General features: G+C 48.8%; 1 long non-coding RNA gene across 1 annotated transcript; it reads left to right on the top strand.

Moving 5' to 3' along the window:
* LOC120392632 lies at window positions 1–19,214 on the top strand. The gene is made up of 3 exons (XR_005591743.1): window positions 1–128; window positions 18,013–18,149; window positions 19,150–19,214. It is a non-coding gene; the product is annotated as an uncharacterized LOC120392632 (long non-coding RNA).
* Window positions 19,215–23,255: the final 4,041 nt, after the last annotated feature.

Here is a 23,255-nt window from a genome sequence, read left to right as displayed (position 1 = left end):
AGTGCTGGCAGAGCGAGTGCTTTCACGTGCTGCTGAGGAACGCTGAGCCAGCCGTTTCAGCTCTGCCACCGGCAGCAGAAAGTGGGTGGACCATATACACGCCGGCTTCTGCCCACTCCTGACTCCAGGTAGGAGAATCTTCTATTGCCCACCTCTGCTTTTCCATTGCATCGCCAGCCACACCGAGCCTTCTGCGAGCGCCTGGCTGCCAAGTGCCCTGGTGCTGGCTGTCTAGCCCGGTGCCAGTGAGGAAGTGGGCAGCAGCATGCGCACAGGAGGGAGTCTGGGGCGGCTAAACAGAAGGGGTCGCACCAGTCAAGCCCAGAGGGGATGGAGACAAGGAGGAGGGTTTAGCGGGGCTGGTGGCAAGGCACGGGAAGGTGGCACAGGCTGGTAGATGAGGCATTGGGCTGGGACTCTGCTGTAAGTCTTCTGAGTGAGATCAGGTGAGTCCCTGACACTCTGGGCCTGAGCAAAGTAGGGCGAGCAAGTCCCTGCTCCATGGGGGGGTTGAGATGCTAAATACAACAACACCCGCGTGCTCAGCCGCTGCTGTGATGGGGCCAGGTAAGTGTCCAGACAGGGAGGTAGCTGGTGGCCAACATGGGCCATGTGGGCGTGATGAAAGGCAAATGGGAAGAAGCATAAGAGGTGTGTGTCATGGAGTCCCTGGGCAATACTCTGGAGCTGCTCCCTATGAAGCCAGTCAGGACTCTGGGGAAGTCTCCTCTCTGTGAGCAGGCTCTTCTGGGCCAGAGGTTCACAGGGCTTCCAGCTTCCTGGGTCTGACCTTGGAGCATTCAGCATCCTCTGCCCCTCCTTGTGCTTCCCACAGTGAGTCTGCCCAGGCAGGGTCCTAGAGAAGCCAGAGGGTCCTGCACCCCCACTTCGCAGTCAGACGTGACTCTTAGCCAGCCAGGAAAATAGAGGTTTATTAGATGACAGGAACACGGTCTAAAACAGAGCTTGTAGGTCCAGAGAACAGGACCCTCAGCCGGGTCCATTTTGGGGGGCAGTGAGCCAGACACCCACGTCTGCACTTCACTCCTCATCCCCAGCCAGCTCCAAAGTGAAACTCTCCAGCCCCTGCTCTCTGGCCTTTGTCTCTTTCCCAGGCCAGGAAGTCACCTGATCTCTTTGTTCTCCAACACCTTTAGCTATCTCCTTGCAGGAGGGAAGGGCCCCGGCCATTAGCTGCCCGGAAACAGTGTCAGCCATTTATGCACACTGGCCTTTATCCCACCACCTAGAGACTTAAGAAATGCATAGGGGAAACTGAGGCACCCCTACAGTATTCAGAGGCAACATTAAGAACAGTCCCACTTTGTCACAGTGAGGAGTTGGAGAGTCTGTGGAAGCCCTCTCTTGTGAAATCAACCACCTCAGACGGTGCGGGTCCTTCGCAGGCCTGAGGGTGCTGATCTGGGCTTTGCGCGCTACCCAGAGCTCTATCCTGGCTCATTCCCAGGAAGCTGGGAATGTGAGTGACGGAGCTCCCAGCTCTGCGCCTCGCCCGGCCCAGCTCGAGATTGCCTTGTGGCGGGGGGTAAGCCCACCCCCGGAGCTGGCATTGGTTGGCCTCCTCCACAGAGCACTGGCGTCTCAGCCGCTCCAGATCGGGAGGGGCCAGCTGTGAATTTGGAGCCAGATCCGGGTTTGATCTGAATCCGTGCTGCGGAGCTGCTCAGATGTGGGGAGCTAGCTCCTGCCCACGCCATAGCACAGCGTGCCACTTCAGCCAGCCACCTGCCAGGCTCTGGCAGCGCCAGTGTGGAACTGCAGCTGGGCCTCCAGAGCCGAGCTGCTGTTCCTCCTCTCTGCTGGCCAGCCAGCCGCAGCTCCTCAGCACCTGCCCGCTCAGCCCCACCTCAGTGCGCCTGCCTCCCCAATCTCCTCTCTGGCGCTGCACCTCGCCCCTGCACCTGGCATGTCAGTACCCAGCGGGCCGGGAGCCAAGCGCCCTGGGAGCCATCTGTAAGGGGCTGAGTCCTCCTGTGCTGGGCTCCAGCCAATCCACAAGCCAGGAACTGGCCTTGTGACTCCCAGAGCAGCTATATCAGTCTCACAGCAGCAGCTCAGTCTGCTCAACATCACTCCAGGGCCAGGAACTTGCTCCTGCCTGACAAAGGCAACAGTCTGAGCCTGCTCCAGCCTTGTTCCTAGTCCTACTCCAGTCCTGATCTCCCTCCAGTCCCCATTCAGGAGACGCAGCGTGGGGGGAATCGGGCTGTGTCTGTACAATGTCTAGCACCGCGGGGCCCTGATCCCGGACTGAGCCCTCTGGGCACTACAGAAATACAAAGGAGAACAGCAGGGCTGGAGGATTTACAGTCTCCTTGTGAGCAGGGCTGGTTGGGTTGAGCCCGCAGTGAGTCCACAGTAACACAGAGCTGTGCTAGTGATGGAAGATCTATTTCATCTTCCCTACCTAGCACAGTTCATAACTTAGCACTGACCAGCTGCAAGGATCCTGGTGGGCCCTGGTATGGCTGTAGCAGCAGATTCAATGTTCGGGAAAAGCAAGATCTGTGCAATAGGCAATGTTGTTCCATCTGGGCACCAGCCAGCTTCTGTGCCCCACAGAGCTCCCACAGCTCACACTGAACCAGGGACAAAGGGGGCAGGAGGTTGGAAGAGAATGTGCCAGCCTGGGACCCAGGAGACCCATGGTCATTTCCCAGCTCTGACACAGATACTCTGTGTGGCCTCGGACAAGTCCCTTATTCCCTCTGTGCCACAGTTCCCTGTCTGTTCAGTGGGGGTAGCAGCCAGGCCCTGCCCTGCAGGGGGTGGTTAGATTAAATGCAATCGAGGTTGGGCAGTGCTCTGATGCCATGGGGATGAGGGCCAGGATGGTGCCTAAGACAGACCAAAAGCAAGGGGGAGCTACAGAGCCGGTGGTGAGAGGGTTTTGGCCTTTGACAATCTGCTCTGGGTGCCTGGGCTGTCAGACCCCAGCCAGCCACTGGCATTGCCAGACTTCCCTGAGCTATGGTGCTGCTGCGCTCCCTGCTTCTAGGAGTCACTGCCTTCCCCGGGCTGAGACCCCACAACAATCATCTCCTGGGTTGCTGTGGCACTGAGTGGCTAGCAAGGCCTGAGACTCAGTTGGGCGGGGGCTGCTCTAAAGCATGGGCTGGGAGCTGGAGGAGAGAGTTCGGGAACCCCCGTTCTGTACTGTCACGAGGAGGGGGAGCCGGGATGGAAGTGATTCTCCCACTCAGGGATCCATCCGGCAACCTCCTGGCTTCAGCTGCATGGACGCAGGAAGGGGCTCTGACCTGGGCTCTGCAGGAGCTGGGACTAGACGAGTCCAGCGGTCTCTTCCAGCCGAATGTTCAGGACTGTGGGGCATGGAAGGTCCCTCCCATGACCCCGGTGGGGAAGGACAGGCTCTTAAACCCTGCGAGGCCAGAACTAGTCTGGGCTGGGGCATCCCATGGCTGGGGAGTCACACACTGGCTGGCTTGTGACTCACCTGCCCATTGTGACATGCCCCCTGCTGGCTGGCACAGCCTCATCCCCTCACTGCCAGGCTTGGCTCTGACAGAGCGAGAGCCGGCACGTGCTGCTGGGGAACACTGAGCCAGCCGTTTCAGCTCTGCCACCGGCAGCAGAAAGTGGGTGGACCGTTTACACGCAGTCTTCTGCCCACTCCTGACTCCAGGTAGGAGAATCTTCTATTGGCCACCTCTGCTCAGCCACTGCCATGATGGGGCCAGGTAAGTGTCCAGACAGGGAGGCAGCTGGTGGCCAACTTGGTCCATGTGGCGGTGATGAAAGGCAAATGGGAAGAAGCATGAGAGGTGAGGGAGCTGGAGAGTCTGTGGGAAGCTCCCTCTCTTGTGAAATCAACCACCCCCAGACGGTGCGGGTCCCTCGCAGGCCTGGGGGTGCTGATCTGGGCTTTGCGCGCTATCCGAAGCTCTGATCCTGGCTCATTCCCAGGCAGCTGGGAGCGTGAGTGGTGGAGCTGCCGGCTCTGGGCATCTCCCTTCCCAGCATGAGATTGTCTCTGGGGGAAGCCCACCCCAGGATTTGGTGTTTGTTGGTCTCTTCCACAGAGCGCTGGAGTCTCAGCCGCTCCAGATCAGGGGGAGGGGCCAGCTGTGAATTTGGAGCCTGATCTAGGTTTGGATCTGAATCCGCCAGTGTTGCGGAGCATTCAGATGTGGGGAGCTAGTTCCCGCCCGCGCCACATCACAATGTGCCACTCCTGCCTCCCCAATCTCCTCCCTGGCTCTGCACCTCGCCCCCTGCACCTGGCATGTCAATAGTGAGGTAGGCCTGACCACCTCCATCACCTTTGCTGACCCCATCACTTCCATAGGGAATGGCACTGAGGATGCCAGGGGAACAGGCATTCTCAGGTTGCCAGGAGCCATTGTTCTATTTACCAAGACAGTCCAATGCCAGGACAGTGCCCCTGAGCTCTGGAGAGGGCTAGGACTGCATTAGGACACCTGCCGTGCAGCTGCTGGAGAGTCAGCAGGAGACATTGAGTGAGGAATGGAGCCCCCCAGAGCAGGGGCCATTCAGGACACCCATCATGGGGGGAATCAGGCCTGGGATGCTCTCCAGCGGCTGCTGCTACACAGGCCTTGGAGAGATGAGCCATGAAACCCCCAGAAAGCGCGGCCCCTGGCACACAGCTTTGTAGCACTGGGACCCCATACACATAAGCCGCCATCCAGCAGGGCCTTGGGCCAGCCCCACCCTCTCCCACTGCCCCACTCTGGGAGGCCAGGGAACAGTTCACACTTTGCAATGACCAGCTGCAGGGATCCTGGCGGGCTCTGGTATGGTTTTAGCAGCATTTTCAATGTTTGGGAAAAGTGAGATCTGTGCAATAGGCAACGTTGTTCCATCTGGGCACCAGCCAGCTCCTGTGCCCCAGAGAGCTCTCACAGCTCACACTGAACCAGGGACAAAGAGGGCAGGAGGTTGGAAGAGAAGGTGCCAGCCTGGGACCCAGGAGACCCATGGCCATTTCCCAGCTCTGCCAGAGATAGTCATGTAGCCTTGGGCAAGTCCCTTATTCCCTCTGTGCCACAGTTCTCTGTCTGTTCAGTGAGGGTAGCAGCCAGGCCCTGCCCGCAGGGGCGGTCAGGTAAATGCAATTGAGGTTGGGCAGGTTGGAAGAGAAGGGACCCGCCTCCCTGCCGCTTTCCCGCCTACTGCTCCTGCCCTTTCACGGGGGTGTGTGAGCAACTCCTGCTGCTCACGAGCCCGCCCCAGCTGCCCCACCCCCTGGCCTCGCCCACCTGGGAACTGCCATGGCCCCAATATTCCTGGGGAAGGGATTAGGTAATTTCCTGGGCAGGAAGAATCCTGAGTGGCTGGATCCAGCCTGTCTGCTGTGCAGCTTGTGAACCAGCAGAAGGAGAGGTGGAGGACCCAGGAGGCCATTTGGCCTGCGGGATGGGGTGCTGGTCTGGGCATCCAGAGACCTGGGTTCTAAACCTGCTTGTCCTGCTGACTGGCTGGGTGACTTTGAGCACATCCCTTCACTTGTTTCTCTGCTGGCTGCCTTGGCTAGTTAGGAGTCTGAGCCCTACAGCCCAGCAATTGTCTGCAGCACCTGGTGCAACAGGGCCCTGATCTCAGCTGGCATCTGTAGGCACTGGTGGAACAGAAATAATTGGGCTGGCCCTGATGCTGAATGGGGCAGTTGCCTCTCGTCACTCACAAGTGTCAAAGTTGGACTCACAGTTTGTCAGACCACTCTGTTTTATTAGCACAGCGCTCTGCTAATAACACCCAGATAATGTGAGCACCATGCAAGACACAAACTATCTTATTTATACAGATAAAAGGGTGAGAACTTAACAAGGTAACAAAGGAAGCAGAATCAGATAAGTTTACCTGGGCTAGGCATGCAGATCTTATTTCCTTACTAACTATTACCCATCTTCTGTTAATGTTTCGCCATTAGCACCATTGTTTATGCCAAATGTTTCTTTTCAGGGCACCTGTATTTCAACATTTCTTATTTCTGCTTAAAGGTACATACAACATTTCTTTAATCCATTCTTATTTTCACAATATAATTCATTCTACTTTCACAATCCTCCTTTTGGTCAAGCTCACGCCATGACCAAAATTTTACGGGGTTCCACATATTAACCGTTCTTTATCTCTTTGTTCATCAGCAATATTCAAAATCATCATATTAGCACTCTGTTCTGGGGCAGTCACCTGAGTGGCATGCCTTACACAATTTTGGGTACAACAGGAGACTAACTGAAAACATACAAAAATTATTAGATTCCAAACAGGATAGTCAGGGCTCCCTGAAACAACCAGTTTCCTATGCCAGAGAATACTTAGCCACTTCCATAAAGAACTTGGCTCTTCATGGGGAAGATATGCGATTTGTTCTAAGTGGCTAGCGTCATCTATTACCTCAGTGGTATCGTCAGGTATAAACACACAACATTGTTTTCCAATGAGAGCACAGGTCCCTCCTTTGGCCGCCAGCACTATGTACAATGCCTGACGGTTTTGGAGGTCCACCTGTCGGATCGCCCTGTTTCTTTGGCCAGGGCTCTAAACTTTCTTCAGTGTTATTTGCCATTATTTTAACTACTTTCTTTAACCTCAGGAGCCTTTTTGCCCGGTGTATTACTCCCCCAAGTGGGTTAAAGGAACTGCCAATAGTCTCTTCCCAGGTGTCATTACTGTTCCATATTGTGTTAAATGGACAAGGTCCTCCAGTGAGGTCTGGGGAATTGAGTGGGATAGCCAGGACAGGAACAGCAGTTTGAGAGTGGGCTGGGATGTGGCTGCAGACCCAGCATTTAGAAATATTAAGGGTCTGAGCTATCCACACTTGCTGCTGGATAAAAGAATTGTCATTGTGGACTCCCCAGACCTTAAGACACCAGCAGCTGAGGAACAGGCACCACCAGAGGAGCATGTTGGAGGCAGGGCCCTTCTGGTTCTGACAACCTCAACTGAGGGAACCGCAGTCACAGTTTTACATCCACCAGGCAGCAGGTGCTAGGCTCGCTACTGCTTCTTCTTGGGCCTTGCTTTAGGTCGTCGTCTGCTTCTGGCAACCCTTATGAGAACATAGATTGTAAGGTATTGCAGGCTGTTCCTCTACGTCTTCTTCTGGAGTCAAAATTGACTCTGCGTGATCCTGAGGTCATGATTGGTTCGCTGGGGGTGGTGCATTCTTACACTGCAAAGCATGTATCCACTCTGCAATGCCAGACAGTTTAACAGCCGTCTGGGTAGTAAGCAGTGCCTGATGATTCTTTGATGTTCTTCACTACTTTTTCCTTGACTCTGTCTATAACAATGGCCTTCACACGTTATCTTTTCCTGATGCATACATTCCTCATTCACACAAACAGATTGAGAATACAAAGAGCAGTATTTTATATCGAGCAAAATGGCATTGCAAATTAAACCTTGCTAAGTTTTACAATCAATAACTAAGACAATTTACATTGAGATCCAGGCCTTCAATGTTTCTCTAATTTACTTAACATAGACACAATAGAGAATCCTGTCTCTTACTACCTAAATCTTAAAACAAAGAGTTGAGAGGGCCCAATTTGTAATGCATATGGGAAAACAAAATCTTATTGTCCCAGAGGGTCATTTCTTTCTGCTATTCAAAAAGGGTGGCTAGCAGGATGAAATCAAATTATACATTATAAAGTCCAGCTCCTACATATCCCCTTTTGACAATAAGATTATCAATCGCCAGTGTCACTTCTTATGTAGTAAAAATACTGGGAGGTGTTTTGGGCCTGAGGCTCTAGCTTTGCATACATTTGTTTTATTCACCAGCATATTTTAAACATTTCAGTTAAACACACACAATTTAAAGCCAAAACAATTAGGTAGTAACATTAGTATGCTAGTAGTTGTGGGAGTCCATCCAGATAATATGAATGGTTCTGTTTCCCACATTGTTTTGTTTGTTTGTTTTTAGGAACTATGTTACCTTTTACCTTTTAAACGGATAATTGTTAACTGTAATCCATTCAATGCAAAGAAGGAGAGAGAACTCAGATAAAAAAGTGCTTAAAGTAAGCAGAGACTTTAGGTTGTGGCAAATAGTAAATGTGATTATTGGTAAACACAGTACTTACATTACATGTACATTTGTCTACTGGTGGGTTGCTAACACTTTTATTCTTTTAAAACACTTCTTTCCAAGAATTAACACACACATTGCCCGTTATACAATACTTTGGTCTAATTATTAATTTTATTCCACATACAGGATCCTAGTGAGATGTCTTTACTACAGGGCTTTGGAGCAACAGGCATGGATAAGCATATCCACTTTTGAGGAGTTCACTTGGTACAACCTTTAGTGTCCAATAGTTTCCTTCCTCCCCAGCCCAATGGATTGAGGTTTGAGGTAGCCAGAAGGATCCCAGGTGCTATCTGTGGAGTGGGATAACTTTCCATCTCTTTGCTTCCAGAGCCTGTTGGTGTGCAATTTTAACAATTTCTTCACTTAACAAATTTTGTCTTACCATACTGAGACATACTGCATCCAGTTATATTGATAGGTATTAAACAATTATTTTTTCTTTGCTTTAACAGATGTATTAAAACCTTAATATTTTCTGATATTACCCAAAACATCTTATGTTCTAAATATCTGCATTTTAGTACATTCCATAGCCATTGCAGTATGTTGTGTGTTTTTTTTAACTTATTTTTTTTGTAATAGGTTGTTCTGTAGCTTGTATTAGATTTTTCTGATTTTCTTATAGACTAATATAACATTTTTCGAACCCTTTCAGGGTGGCTTTTATTGTTGCTTAAAATATTCCTTTTTTTTACAAATACCGTTGCTGATTGCAGGCAAAACAGACGAATTACCCCATATTTTCCTGTTTTTTTTTAATATAGGCAGGCCAGGTTTTAATGGATTTTACTTTTTAAGGGTTATGGGGAAATTATTTTACTGTTTAGTTATTAAATTAATGAGGTGGTGTATCTCAAGTTTTTCTTCTTATATAGCAGACCAAGTTTGTAATGTTTTTCCTGCTGTGTTGCTTTAAGTTTATTCACAGGTAATAGCTGAGAAGCATCATTACCATATTAACTTAAAGGATTTTTCCAAAATCATACACACTATACGCTGTTACCGGGGTACTTACTAACATTAAATTTATTCCAATGTTTAATATTAACAATAACATTTAGCATCAAATCTCTTAAAGGGATCTTGTTATACTATGTCTTTTATTTAGGCAATTTCTTTTGTGCTGGCAGTTTTCACCTTCCTTTATCAGTTAGGTAATTTGCTTCAACACAGGCTTGGCTTTTGGATTCAAAGCCATCAGCAGAGCTCAGAGACTCTGTCTTAAAAGGGACACAATCAACTTCCACCAGAGTTTTGATTTCTTTCCACTTTCAACTCCTGCTTACAAAACACACAGAGATCTGAAAAGAAAACAGACTATTATGCTCTTTTGGAGCCCTAATAGGATTTTAATTCAGTAGCATATTTCATTTGTACTTCTTTTACCCCTTTTTACAATATACACTGCACATGTCCTAGGGAAAAAGCACATTCCTTCTATACTACAACTTTTTCTTTTAAACATTAGCCATATCAATTGTTACATACGATGTCACTGTTTCTTTTTTTCTTACAGAGTTTTTATGTACCCTTATCAAAAGTGACAGTCTGATTACACAGAGCCATTTTAAGGCTCAGTATTTTTAACATTGCTTCTTTTTGTTTTGTGCACCTTACCTCTGCTGTTGCTTCAGAGGGGCACTGTTAAAAAATTTTTTTTATTCTTTCACTGCAGCTCTTATCTGCTATTGTTACAAAAAAAAAAACCAACAACAACCAACCAAACAAAAAGACTCCAGAATCTCTCCCTATTCTCCTGATTTTGACTGCCCTATTGCAGCCATGACTTGGTTTTTATTTAAAAAACATTTTAAATTTTATAAAGAATCAAGTTACCCCTTAAGGGTTAAATGCTAAATCCCAAAGCCAAACAACACTAATTACCTGTGTCTTGCAAAAACGTCTGTCAGTTTTGCAACTTTGAATTAAGAGTCAAATGAATTTTTAGTGGCATTAAAAACAAAAACAAAACCAATTTATCTTACACCTACAAAACAGGAGTTTTACAAACCAGATGTGCTGGTTTAGATTTTTAGAACTTTACATATTTTCACAGACAAATAGATACATACACATTTTCTTTTCCTTAACATTCCTTTACACTTTTTTTTTTAACATAGCTTTATATATATTTGGATTATTTACAGGCACTCTTTTGGAAAAGGGCCCATTTTCCCTTCAGAATGGCTGCAAAGAAACCAAGAATTCTCTCTTTAACATGGTCCTTTTTAACATTTTCACAAAGTTTAACTGCTTAATTCTCTCCAGCCTTTGTAGAGTTAACTTTTCACTCTCTTTCCATAAATCACTTGTTTATCTCCCAAAATAACACCTTTATCACCTCAGATTTCACCATTTTAAGTATTGTTCCAGGGGTTCATGCCTGCACTTACTGCTTTTCTTACTCCTTACACTATGCCCTTAGGGCTTCCAACCTGTTTTTCAGTTTCTTTATCTGTTGCTTGCCTGCTTTTCTGGGCCTGATCCTGCTCTTTTTTTTCCCAATGAACTGTTTAGAGTGATATTGTGGTCACTTCACAATTTTGAAATACATGTTCAAGGAAAGGGACCAGGAAGGGTGGGGGCTAGTTGAGGAGCCCACCTTCTTTGCTGAATTGGTAGTGGAACACTAAAGAATCAGTTTTTGAGGCAGACAACAAAGGGGAACAGAACAAGGGGCTTTTTGTCCTTTTTACAATGAGATGGGAGTATTAAGGGGGTTGGATCGATCCAGGGTGGGTTTTTGAGAACGGGGTAAAGGGGCGCGCTCAGTCTGGTGGTGGGAGAGGAGGCTTTTAATAAAGCTTTCAACTTATTATTTGAATATTTGAGAGAGGCGAGTTTTTGATTTTGTCCAGCTACGATTTGCCTCTTCCCACCACTGAATGAAACAATTAACCTCTTTAGCCAATTTAGTTTTAGGTTGGCCGAGTTTGTCCTTTAAGACGTCCACTCGGTCTTGTTCCAAGATTTTAACAGTGGCCACTGAGTTTTGGGATCCCCCTGAGTTAGCCTAGACCATTTTTCCAGAAATTTACAGGAGTCTGTACCCTTCTTACAGGAGTCTGGACCCATCCTAAATACATAAAATGAGCCGGCGTTCGTTTAGGGAACTGTCCCGACTTAGACGTCTGGTTACCCATACAGGAGGACTTCACACACCAATCGCACAAGAAGGAAATTCGGGTTCGTGAGAGCAATGCCCGGTGCAACACACAAAAGGAGCCCACAGGCTACTGCCTCAATTACCCTTGCTTTCACACCCAGGGATTTACCCAAAGTGTGGTGCCGCTGCAATTGTGCAGATTCCACTCACTCAGACCGCAGGGACAGGAACCCATTGGTTGGCCGATCCCCGGACGGAGATGGCACCCAGACTCAAACACTCCACAGGAAGACGGATAGACACAGAGACAGAACAGTCCTCAGTCCGGACAAAACACAGAAATAATTACCTGACCAGATTCCTGATGTCAGATCCCTGGATCCCTACCAGAACAGAGAGGGAACCAACAGGTTCAATGGCGTAGACTTCACTGTGGTCGTGCACCTTTCTGTTCTGGTGGAGGACCGCTCAGGCCAAATGCCCAGGTGCCGGCTGCCACGGTCGTCCTACAAAAACAGTCAGGAATCACACAGCCCTAGTGAAGACGGTTGCCATCTCGGTGGAACCTCCAAATTGTCAAAGTTAGACTCAGGACTCACAGTTTGTCAGACCACTCTGTTTGATTAGCACAGCGCTCTGCTAATAACACCCAGATAATGTGAGCACCATGCAAGACATAAACTATCTTATTTATACAGATAAAAGGGTGAGAACTTAACAAGGTAACAAAGGAAGCAGAATCAGATAAGTTTACCTGGGCTAGGCATGCATATCTTATTTCCTTACTAACTATTACCCATCTTCTGTTAATGTTTCGCCATTAGCACCATTGTTTATGCCTAATGTTTCTTTTCCTGGCACCTGTATTTCAACATTTCTTATGTAACCCCCAAGGAGATTCCTGGAGCTCTGTCTGCTGGCAGCTCAGGGAGGAGGAGCCAAGGCAACCTCAGAGTCTGCCCAGCAACCAATAGGGAGTGGAGATGCCCCTCCCAGGGAGTTGAGGAGAGGGAGAAGCCATTTTGAGGGGAGGCTGGAGCCAGCCAGGGCAAAGGCCAAACAGGCTTTGAGGGGAGCTGGTGAGTCCCAGGCCTGCAAGCAGGGTTCCCCCTGAGAACTGGCCTCTAGGGACCTGACACCAGATTCCCCAGCTGGGTTTTCCTTCCTCACGGATGATTCCCAATTGTTATGTTTGCTGAGAAATTTCCCAGCCAGGCTGGGTTCGCCTCCAGCTCCTGGTGAGACCAGTCCCCACATGGTCAGCGCTGTTAGTCCGGGCTGATTCCTGCCTGAGGAGGATCCCTGCCAGTGGACAGCAGCCCTGAAATCGTCCAGCGCCATCCTCATCCCTGAAGATCATTTGTGGAGTTCGTGAGTGCCTTGTCTTTAGTTAGTTAGTCAGGGAATTTGTTTTGGGAACCCTCTACTCCCTGAACTGTGTCCTCAAGCCAGGGAGTGAGGGTTTGAGGATTTTATAATTTACCGCTTATTACACCTGTGGAGGGATTCACCACCTCCTCCCACTTGTGGGTCTTTTGGGCTGTACGGAATCCAGGCAGCCGCACTGCTACACCTCTGCCGAGAATTGTATCGGTCATCAAGGGCCCCAGCAAAGCACGCTGCACTCAACAGGACACTAGTTTTGCATTTGTTACATCCAGACATGGGTATTTTAAGTGTGGGCACCGTGACCCTAAAAATAGTGTTTCTGTTATGTTGTATTGTTGCCTGTTTAATATAATTGTTGTGTTGAATATATTTTTATGTGTTGTGTTATTTCTTGGAAGTCTCCAACTATCTGGCAAATAAGTGGGGATTCCTCTGTAGTTAGAATTTTCCGCCCAAGCTGCCCTGGTGACTCTGCCAGGAAGGAGCGAGGGGGGTGGAGGCACCGCCAACTAATTTCATAACCAAAAAAGATTCACCCTACTGAGTGGGTGGCGGGATCCAAAAGAACCCAGACCTGTCCATCAGAACCTGTAAGTAGATTGCCAGTAAAGGAGGTAATCAGGTGGAGAGGGGCGCTACATTGGAGGCACCGCTGGGATATGCTTGGGAATACCTTGTAAAATGGTCAGTAATTACCAGTATACTGGAGTGTTTTTTTCTATCAGGCTCCAATGACAAAAAGTCAATGCACACCAATTGCATGGGTGCATCTGTAGTGATGTTCACCATAGACGCTGCCCTTTTTGGCAGGGTCTTCCGCTTAACACACCGAGAGCATCGGTTGCAGTGGTTTTCCACAGATGCCATCATTTTGGGCCAATAAAACCGGTCTCTGACCAATTCCAAAGTCTTGTCTACCCCCAAGTGACCATGATCATCATGCAAAGACTTCAACACCATCTCCTGGTATTCTCTGGGTAAGACCAGTTGTTTTCGCACATGGCCCCTTATAGTCTGGATGGTCCGGAATAACAAGCCTTTGTTGACCACTAAATGATCCCACTCTTTTAAGAGAAGAATTGTGCTGGGGGGAACGTTAGCCTTGGATATGGGTTTCTCACCCTTTTCCACAGCTTCCAGAACAGGCCTAATGTCTGAATCTTTCCACTGAGCTCTTCTCAATTCAGTCCGAGTTAACTGGGGCAATTCAAAAGTCTTTAGCCCAATGAGGTTGGCATAAAGTGTAGGTATAGCCTTGTCAGATACCCCCAGTGTATCAGCATATCTTTCATCATTTACATAAGGGGACTGCAGTTGTCCTATTATGGTCTTGCAGGTGGCACGAATAGCAGGAGAAGGTATTTCCATCCACTCAGACTCTTTCTCAAGTGAGTTATGAGGGCGACGGAACAATGCATCTGCATCTGCATTGGTTTGACCCGAACGGTACTGCAGCTTAAAGTCATAAGCAGCCAAGGCAGCCATCCATCGCTGACCAGTAGCATCTAGTTTAGCTGTGGTCTGCACATAAGTAAGTGGGTTATTATCGGTTTTTACTACAAAGGTCGCTCCATACAAATAATCATGAAGTTTGTCCACAACAGCCCATTTGAGAGCTAAAAACTCAAGTTTGTGCACGGATAGTGTCTTTCCGATGCAGTCAGCCCTCGACTGACAAAGGCCATGGGTTTCATTGATTCTCATAATTTTGATAGAGAACTGCTCCTAATCCATCAAGACTGGCATCTATGTGAAGTTCATAGGGCTTGGTAGGATTAATACTGGTTAATACTGGTGCAGTAGTGAGTTTCTCAATAAGGGTATGGAAAGCGTGGTTGCATTCCTCGGTCCAACGGTCCCCAAAGGGCTCATTCACCTTGAAATACCTCTCAGGAGGACTTGCAAGCTTATGTTGGGGTGATCTCTTCCACGTTGGGGGGTAGCCCCTTGTCAAATTGGTGAGAGGTCTCACAATGGAGGAGTAATTTTTTACAAATCGGCGGTAATATCCACAGAAACCTAGGAAAGACTGTAAAGCTTTCAGGTCTTTGGGTATAGGCCAGGTGGTTAGTGCCTCAATTTTCTCTGAGTCAGTCGCCACACCTTCTGCCGACACAATATGGCCTACATATTTTACTCGGGTCTGACAAAATTGACATTTATCAAGTGACAGTTTCAACCCACTAGCTTCCAGGCGGTCTAACACTTTCATTAGTCGAACTTCATGCTCTTCCAGAGTCTTCCCAAAAACAATTAAGTCATCCAGATACACCAGCACTTCTAACAAATTCATATCCCCCACCGTCTTTTCCATCAAACGCTGGAATGTAGCAGGAGCTCCCGAGATACCTTGGGGCATCCTCTCAAACTGGTAGAATCCTAAAGGGCAAATGAAAGCTGTTTTCTCTTTGTCTTCAGAGCTCATCGATCTGGTAGTAGCCGCTTCATAAATCTAAGACAGAGAACCATCTGCTTCCTGCTAGGCAAGCTAAGGCATCATCTACCCTGGGTACAGTGTATTGATCTGGGATGGTCCTTTATTCAGTGTGCGATAGTCCACACACATGCACAGCCCCATTTTTCTTCGCACCACCACAATAGGGATGCATAGGGGCTACGGGATTCAGAAATTATTCCTGCTTCCAATAGTTCATGGATATGCTTTCTCACATCCTCAATGTCTGCAGGTGCCAGTCTTCGGACCTTTCCCTAAAAGGCCTGCCATCTGCCAAACGAATGGTGTGTTCCATGTTAATGGCACACCCCACATCCCATTCCTCAGTGGAAAACACATTAGGTCTCTCACTTAGCTGTTTTTTCAGTCGGTCTTTCCAACTGGGAGATACAGGAGAATCACCAAAATTAAAAAAATCAGGATCCAATGCCTTACAGGTCTTTCTGGATGCAATTGCAGGGCTCACGACACTCTCTACCCTATACAATCGTGCCAACACCATTCCTTTCCTGATGGCTATGGGATGGTTGGTTTCGTTTCTTACTCTTACCACAATGCCAGCTTCCTCCATCTGTGGTAAGGATAATAAACCTCTCTGAACCATCAGACCACTAGGGAGGTTATCTCCATCAGAAGGCTCCATCATCACTGTAGGAGGAAGGCTGCAACTATGCTTCTCAAGTTTTCCTCTCAAGTCAATCTCACCATGAGGGGGTATGGACAAAACAGCTTTGGATACTCTTACAACTTTCCCTAGTGAGTCATCGACAGAGCTATCATGGTCATAATACATCCTAGATTTGCCCAGGTTTGGCTCTCGCCCTGGAGGGCAAACCATGCCTGGGGTCTTCTGGCCCAAACGACCACAAAGAGTGGCCAAAGACTGGAACATGTTGCTGTTGGTCCCAATCAATATAGGAATGCCATCAGAATTTTGCATCTCAGGACAAATCAAAGCCAGAGTATCACATTCCTGGAGACATCCAGCCAGTTCTGCAGGAAAACTTAGAGTCACTAGTACATACCCATCGTACGGATAACTAGCATTGCTAAGGCCCCATATTGCCAGTCCTCTAGAGGATAGATCTTCACTTGAGGCAGGAATTGCTGATGGAACTCTCTAGGAAGAATGGTGACCTGAGATCCACTGTCGAGCAGGGCCCTACAAGGAATTCCTTCTACCATCACATTAACTACTGCTTCCGGGCCTATCAATCCCTCTGGGAATGGGCTCCAGGAAGGCTGTTCATAGCACAACTTAGTGGAGCTCTGCCTGTGACGGCTCCCAGTATGCTCCCTTCTTCGTTGTGCTACTTTCTCTTTGTTCCTCGGGTTGTCACACTGGGTGGAAATGTGCCCATCCTCACCACATCGGTAGCAGAATCTCTTGTTCCTTGGGAGGGTCACCAAGGTCTTCTTTACAGGTTCTCTGTTGATGTCCTCTCTCCCTGGGCAAAAAGGAGGGTACTTCTTTTCCATCAAAGGTGGTGGAAGAATTTCACTAGGTGACCCCTGAGGCATCTTACTTGTCATAAATTCAGTGAGCTGTGCTGTCAAGGTTTTAAGCTGTTGATGGAGGTCCTCAGTGGTGGACAGGCAAGGGTTATCCTTTGGTTTGTTAGGAGCAACAGTCCTGCTCAATGAGATCTTATTCCTCTCTCTAGCAGTTCTCTTTTCCTTCTCCTCTCGGACTTCTCGCAGCAATTTATGGAATTCTGGAGGGCTGTCCAATCGGTCCACGAGTTTCAATTTCATAATTAGTAAGTCATCATAAATGGCACCTCGTATGACCTGTTCTAGTCGTACTCGGTGTTCCTTGCTCCTCTCAGTGCCTTTACGGCGGATGCACAGTTGAAGGGATGGTTCCAATCTGTGAAGATAGGAAGACAGTTTTTCACCTGGCTGTTGGTAACAGGACCGAAATTGAAAATAGCGGTCTTCCCTGTCTCTAGGCTCCCAAAGGCATCCTCCATCGCCGAGAGATAGTCATCAACAGTGGCAACAGGCTTGCTGGCTTTTAATGCATAGATTACATTCCTGCAGGTCCTCGCAGGCTTTCTGCCACACGCTTCTCTTTTCAGCCTCACTACATTGCCATTCCTGCATCACCTGATTTAGTTGATGCCTCCAAGTGTCATAGTCATCTTCCCTACAGGCACTGGTTTAATACCTGAAAAGAACTTCAGCTTTCGGTAAGGGCCCGATTCATATGCTGTCTTTATGGACTCCTATTGCTTGTCCCATAGCAAAAATTATTTGGTCCAGAGAACTGGGGTGAGGTACAGGACTACTTCCTAAAAGAGTCCTTAATTCACTCATGGTCTTCCCTTCCTGCCTAAGAAAGTCTCTCAATTTGGACTGAAAATTGATAGTTTCAGATGGTGAGGCAGGTGGGGAGGGAAAACGTGATTGTGCTTGTATGGTCACCTTCCATCCATCCTTCTCTCCATCTGGCAGAATTACATGGGGAGTCACCACAGTAGACATTATAATCTTGCTCTCTACAAGAAGGGATAAAGTAGCTTCCCCTTTTCCTTGCATCTGACTCCGAACCACACACGTTCCCCATTCTTTAACATTAGCAATCTCCTCTTCAATTTTTCTAATGTCCCATTCAGTGGGTACATTCGTGAGCAGGAAGTGGCGTTCAGGGTCAGCCCCTCCAGCTCACACCAAGTCACAAGCCTCTTCTGGTAATCCATACTGGGAATTTACGTAATTTCAGGAAGACAGCAGGGTGTATATAAGGTCTGAGTTTAAAAGACGGGATCCCAGCGGTGCCTCCAATGTAGCTGCCAGCAGACAGAGCTCCAGGAATCTCCTTGGGGGTTACACTTATTTCTGCTTAAAGGTACATACAACATTTCTTTAATCCATTCTTATTTTTACAATATAATTCATTCTACTTTCACACAAGCAATGCCTTGTCCTGGCTTCTTGCAGGATGGCTGAAGAAGCCCCCAAGGACCCCTCAAAGCCCATCGGTGCCTGGGAGGAGATGAAACCTCCTCAACGGAAGAGTTGGCAAAAGAGCCCACAGCCGAAGCAGGAGCTGTGTGTGCCTCAGCCCTTCCATGCCGGTGAGAGGGTACCTCCTGGGTGGGTGGAGGCTGCAGAAATGGCCGGGCCATGGCCCTGCATTGTGGTGGGGCCTAGCCCCTCTGGGGGTTGGGTGGCAGGACCAGTGTGTTACTGGGGAGAGAAGACTCCATAGACCTTGTATTGCTCTGAGCTGCCATGAGATGGAGAGACAGGAAAACCCCGGCAGGGGGGAATGGCCCCTCCTGCTGGCAGCAGCTGCAGCCTCTAGAGCTGATTGGGGCATTAGAAACGGCGTCCGAAGCATGAGGTGGAGACTGACTGAATCGCCCACCCTGATCTGTCACGCTGCAGGGTTGGAGGATATTTTCCACCCGTTGAAGGGTATGCTCAGTGCAGGGTGGGTTGTTAAAGCTTAGGATTGCAGGGCACCGGCCAGAGCATAAGATGCCCTCTGGTGTTGCAGCCCCATCTGCTGGCTCCTTTGTTGCATGTCCCAGCACAGGGCATTTGGGGGGGAGTGTTGATGATGGGAGCTCAGTGCCTGCCCAGGTTACACCTGATGGCTCTGGCTGGCTGTTGGTGGCAGGAGAGGCAGTCAGAACAAGCAGAACGGGCAGGCTCTGGGTACCCATATCTCACACAGACTGGGCAACGGTTCCCTCTCCTACACGAGGACCAGACCAATTCACTGCCAGTCCTCTGCCCCTCCAGCAATGGCCTGGAGAGTTGGGATACCACTCATGGCCTGACATCATCCCTCCTTCCAGATGTGATGTTCCCCAAATCCCCAGACTGAGCCTGCATGGTGGGCGGGGAAGTGGGGTGGCTGTTGGGAACCAGGGCTCTGACTGGATCTTTGCTGGGCTGGGCAGCAAAGAGGTGGGGAAGCCAGGAATCGCTGTGCCAGACCCTGCTGTGCATCGGGGCTGCTCCCCTGCTGGGGCGGGAGTGAGGGGGTAAGGGTTTTCTCTAAGATCTCTGTCACCCAGCCTGCAGCATGGAAGACCCAGGTATTACCACTGCTCTGTCTTTGATCAGATTCACCATCCCCTTGTAATGCCTCCTGCTTTATGAGGCCAGACTCGGAGGAGAAAGAGGCCCTGACTACATCGACGCCTTTCTCACGAGCAATGAACAGGTACTAAGAGCCCTCCTCTGACCTGTCAGCTAGTGCCCTGTCCACATGCACCATCTGCCCTTCTCCGGAAGATGCATGGATTCTAAGGCCAGATGGGACCACTGTGACCTCCTGTATAACACAGGCCAGTGACCAGCCCCCAAATAATTCTTGTTTAAACTAAAGCATCTTAAAAATGTCCTGCCTTGAGTTACAAAAGGTCACCCACCATGCCACTTGCTCAGTTGTTCCAATGGTCTATTACTTTCTCAGTTAAAAACGTACATTTCCAGTTTGAATTTGTCTACTTTCAATTTCCAGCCCCTTTGAGGTGCCACCTGATGTATCGGGATACCACTGAGCCCGCCTGTTCTGCCAGCCTGGGCCCCCTTTACCTTGTCTTGCTGGGCTTGCGCAGGGCCACCCAGAGGGGGGGACAAGTGGGGCAATTTGCACCAGGCCCCGGGCCATGCAGAGGCCCCCACAAGAATGTCGGAGGCTCCTCCGCCTGCCCCCATCCCCCGGCACCTCAGCGCACCGCCTCCAGGAGTGGCCCTGGACAGAGCTAAAGCAGCGTGGCTTGGGCAGGGCCTGAGCTCCTCCCACTTGGAGCCACGTGGTAAGGGGGCAGGGCCTGAGCGCCTCCCACTCGAGCCGCATGGTAAGGGGGCGGGACTGAGCTCCTCCCACTCAGAGCTGCGTGGTAAGGAGGCATGGCCTGAGCACCTCCTGCTCAGAACCACATGGTAAGAGGGTGGGGCCTGAGCACCTCCTGCTCAGAGCCACATGGTAAGGGGGCGGGGCCTGAGCACCTTCCGCTCAGAGCCGCATGGTAAGGGGGCGGGGCCTGAGCACCTCCCACTCAGAGCTGCGTGGTAAGGAGGCATGGCCTGAGCACCTCCTGCTCAGAACCACATGGTAAGGGGGTGGGGCTGTGAGTTCAGGTCCCGATGGAGCCAGGCTGCTGCAGTGCTGTCCAGGGGCCAGGAAAGCTCCTGGATGCGGCGCGCTCTGAGGCTCTGGGAGAGTGGGGAGGTGGGAGGCAGCATGGTAAGCCCCTCTGAGCTGGACACCCTCCTGACACGCCCCCAGCCCTGAGCCCAGCTCCCCACCCAGCCCTGGGCAACAGCAGCGCCACCCCCAGGCAGCGCCAGCCCATTGGCACCAACCATCACCATCACCCAGCGACAGCCCATTATGTAATTGCAAATGTATATATACTGTCAAGGTTCCTTCCCCACTCTGAACTTTAGGTACAGATGTGGGGACCTGCATGAACACCTCTAAGCTTAACTACCAGCTTAGATCTGGTTTTGCTGCCACCACTCCTAAATACTAACTCCCTTCCCTAGATAGTCTTGAGAGACTTCTTCACCAAGTCCCTGGTGAACACCGATCCAACCCCTTGGATCTTAACACAAGGAGAATTTAACCATCCCCCCTCCTTTCCCCACCAATTCCTGGTGAGTCCAGATCCAATCCCTTGGATCTTAAAACAAGGAAAAATCAATCAGGTTCTTAAAAAGAAGGCTTTTAATTAAAGAAAGAAAGGTAAAACTCATCTCTGTAAAATCAGGATGGAAAATAACTTTACAGGGTAATCAGATTCATAGAGCGCAGAGGAACCCCCTCTAGCCTTAGGTTCAAAGTTACAGCAAACAGAGGTAAATCCTCTTAGCAAAAAGGAACATTTACAAGTTGAGAAAACAAAGTTAAACCTAACACGCCTTGCCTGGCTGTTACTTACAAGTTTGAAATATGAGAGACTTGTTCAGAAAGATTTGGAGAACATGGATTGATGTCCGGTCCCTCTTAGTCCAAAGAGCGAACACCACCAAAACAAAGGGCACAAACAAAAGCCTCCTCCCCGCTGCCAAGATTTGAAAGTATCTTGTCTCCTTATTGGTCCTTTGGGTCAGGTGTCAGCCAGGTTACCTGAGCTTCTTAACCCTTTACAGGTAAAAGGATATTAGTGTCTCTGCCGAGGAGGGATTTTATAGTATTGTACACAGGAGGGCAGTTCCCTTCCCTTTATAGTTATGACACACACATTAAAGCATTGAATGTTTTAAAATCATGTATTTCGTGTATACCTCTACCCCGATATAACACTACCCAATATAACATGAATTCGGCTGTAACGCGGTAAAGCAGTGCTCTGGGGGGTGGGGGGGACTGCGCACTCCAGTGGATCAAAGCAAGTTCGATATAATACGGTTTCACCTATAATGCGGTAAGACTTTTTGGCTCCACAGGACAGTGTTATATCAAGGTAGAGGTGTATTTTCAAATTATTAAAAATTAATTTTTGAATGTATTTCACTGGTTATTTTTTACATTTCCAAATACATGATACTATAGTATTGCAACCTTTTTTTTATGGAAGGGGCTCCTGAAATTGCTTTGCCCCAGCCCCCCGAATCCTATGGGCGGCCCTAGGCTCAGTTCACAAGCCACTTTCAGCCATACACTCAGGCAGGGCCATGCCCAGCTGCAGAAAGACACAGACCCTGAGATCAGCTCTGGGAAGACTCAGCTGAAGGGGCTTGTCCCAGTACTCTGGTGCCCACCTCCTTTGGATTACAGACCCAAAGGTTTTATGAAATTTGCCTCCTCCCTTGATGTGGAGAGGCATGCACAACTCTTTGCCTCCCAGTTACTAATTGTACAAACTACAGGTACAAACAAGAAATAAGATTCTTAATTACAAGCGGTAGATTTTAAGTGGTTCTAAGAGATAGCAGACAGAACAAAGCAGATTATCTTAGTAAATAAACACAACAGACAAATTAAGCTTTCCACACTAGCTAGATAGGATCTACACTAGCAAATTCTCAGGCTGGCAGATTCTTAAGATTCTTTTGCTGTGCAGCTTGGATTTCCCAGGTTTTCTTACACAGGTTAGAATCTCTCTCCAGCCTGAGACCATCACTTCTCATAGTTCAATCTTTGTCCTCAGGTGTTTCCAGGTGTCTTACTGCAGGGAGCGTGAGGTCCCCTGATGTCATTGTTCCCTTTATCTCCTCTTCCCACCTGCTGGAAAACTCTTTTGCTGCGACCTGGGTCCAACAGTTCCCACTGTGTAGCATTATCTCGAAGAGGTTTCTATGCTGTTTGTGTGCATTTCTCAAGAAGCCTTTGTTTGGCATTTTTACTGTTGTACCTGAAAGGTTGTTTTGAACCTCACAACGTGTTTCAGGAACACATACATAGCTGAACTTCATAACTGCACATACAGCGATAGCATCGATACAATCCAATGAGACATTAATGTCTAGCAGATAAAGACTTTTACAATACCACAATATGTACTTTGTACAAAACATATCCTAATGACATGACAGTGGTGAATATTGGGGTGTAAGGAACCCAGATGTTCCTCCCTCTCTGTCAAGCCCTGCTAACACTGTCTGGCTGCTTAGCTGCCATGTTGCAGTTCCTCCCTGACACCTACCCCGTGAGATCTGCTCTCTCTGGTCCGGTTTCACAGAGCTGCCCTGCCCTCCCAGATAGTCATTCCTGTTGCCGGATGAATGGCCTTTCGCCATTTGGCATATCAAAGCCTGAGCAGCACTGGGGGAAGCTTTCTGACATCTCTCCCACTGGCAGCCCTTTCCACGCTAACCTTCCTGTTTGTGTCTAATTCTCGCGGGCTGGAGGGACGAGGCCAAGAAACTCAAGTTCTTGGATTCCATCAGCACCTCAGAAGCCTGCCTGCTTTTATGGACAAAGCCCTGCTAGTGGGGAAGATAAAGGTCAGTAAAACACACACTGGGGCTGTAAGATTTACCACATGGCGGGCTTTAGTGATTGTCCTGGAGATCTTTGCAGATTTGTCGAACTTCAGCTGCCAATCATTGATCGAGTCAGACTGAAGAGCCCATTATCCAGTATTTGCTTCCCCTGTAGGTACTTACAGACTGTCATCAAGTCACCCTGTAACTTTCTTCGTTAAGCTGAACTGATTGAGCTCCTTGAGTCTGTCACTATCAGGCATGTTTCCCAGTCCTTCAGTCACTCTTGGGGC

This window comes from Mauremys reevesii, unplaced genomic scaffold (assembly GCF_016161935.1).
Source record: "Mauremys reevesii isolate NIE-2019 unplaced genomic scaffold, ASM1616193v1 Contig106, whole genome shotgun sequence".
NCBI lineage: Eukaryota > Metazoa > Chordata > Testudines > Geoemydidae > Mauremys > Mauremys reevesii.
Note: the sequence above shows the minus strand (reverse complement) of the source record. Positions and strands in the feature narration are given on the sequence as shown.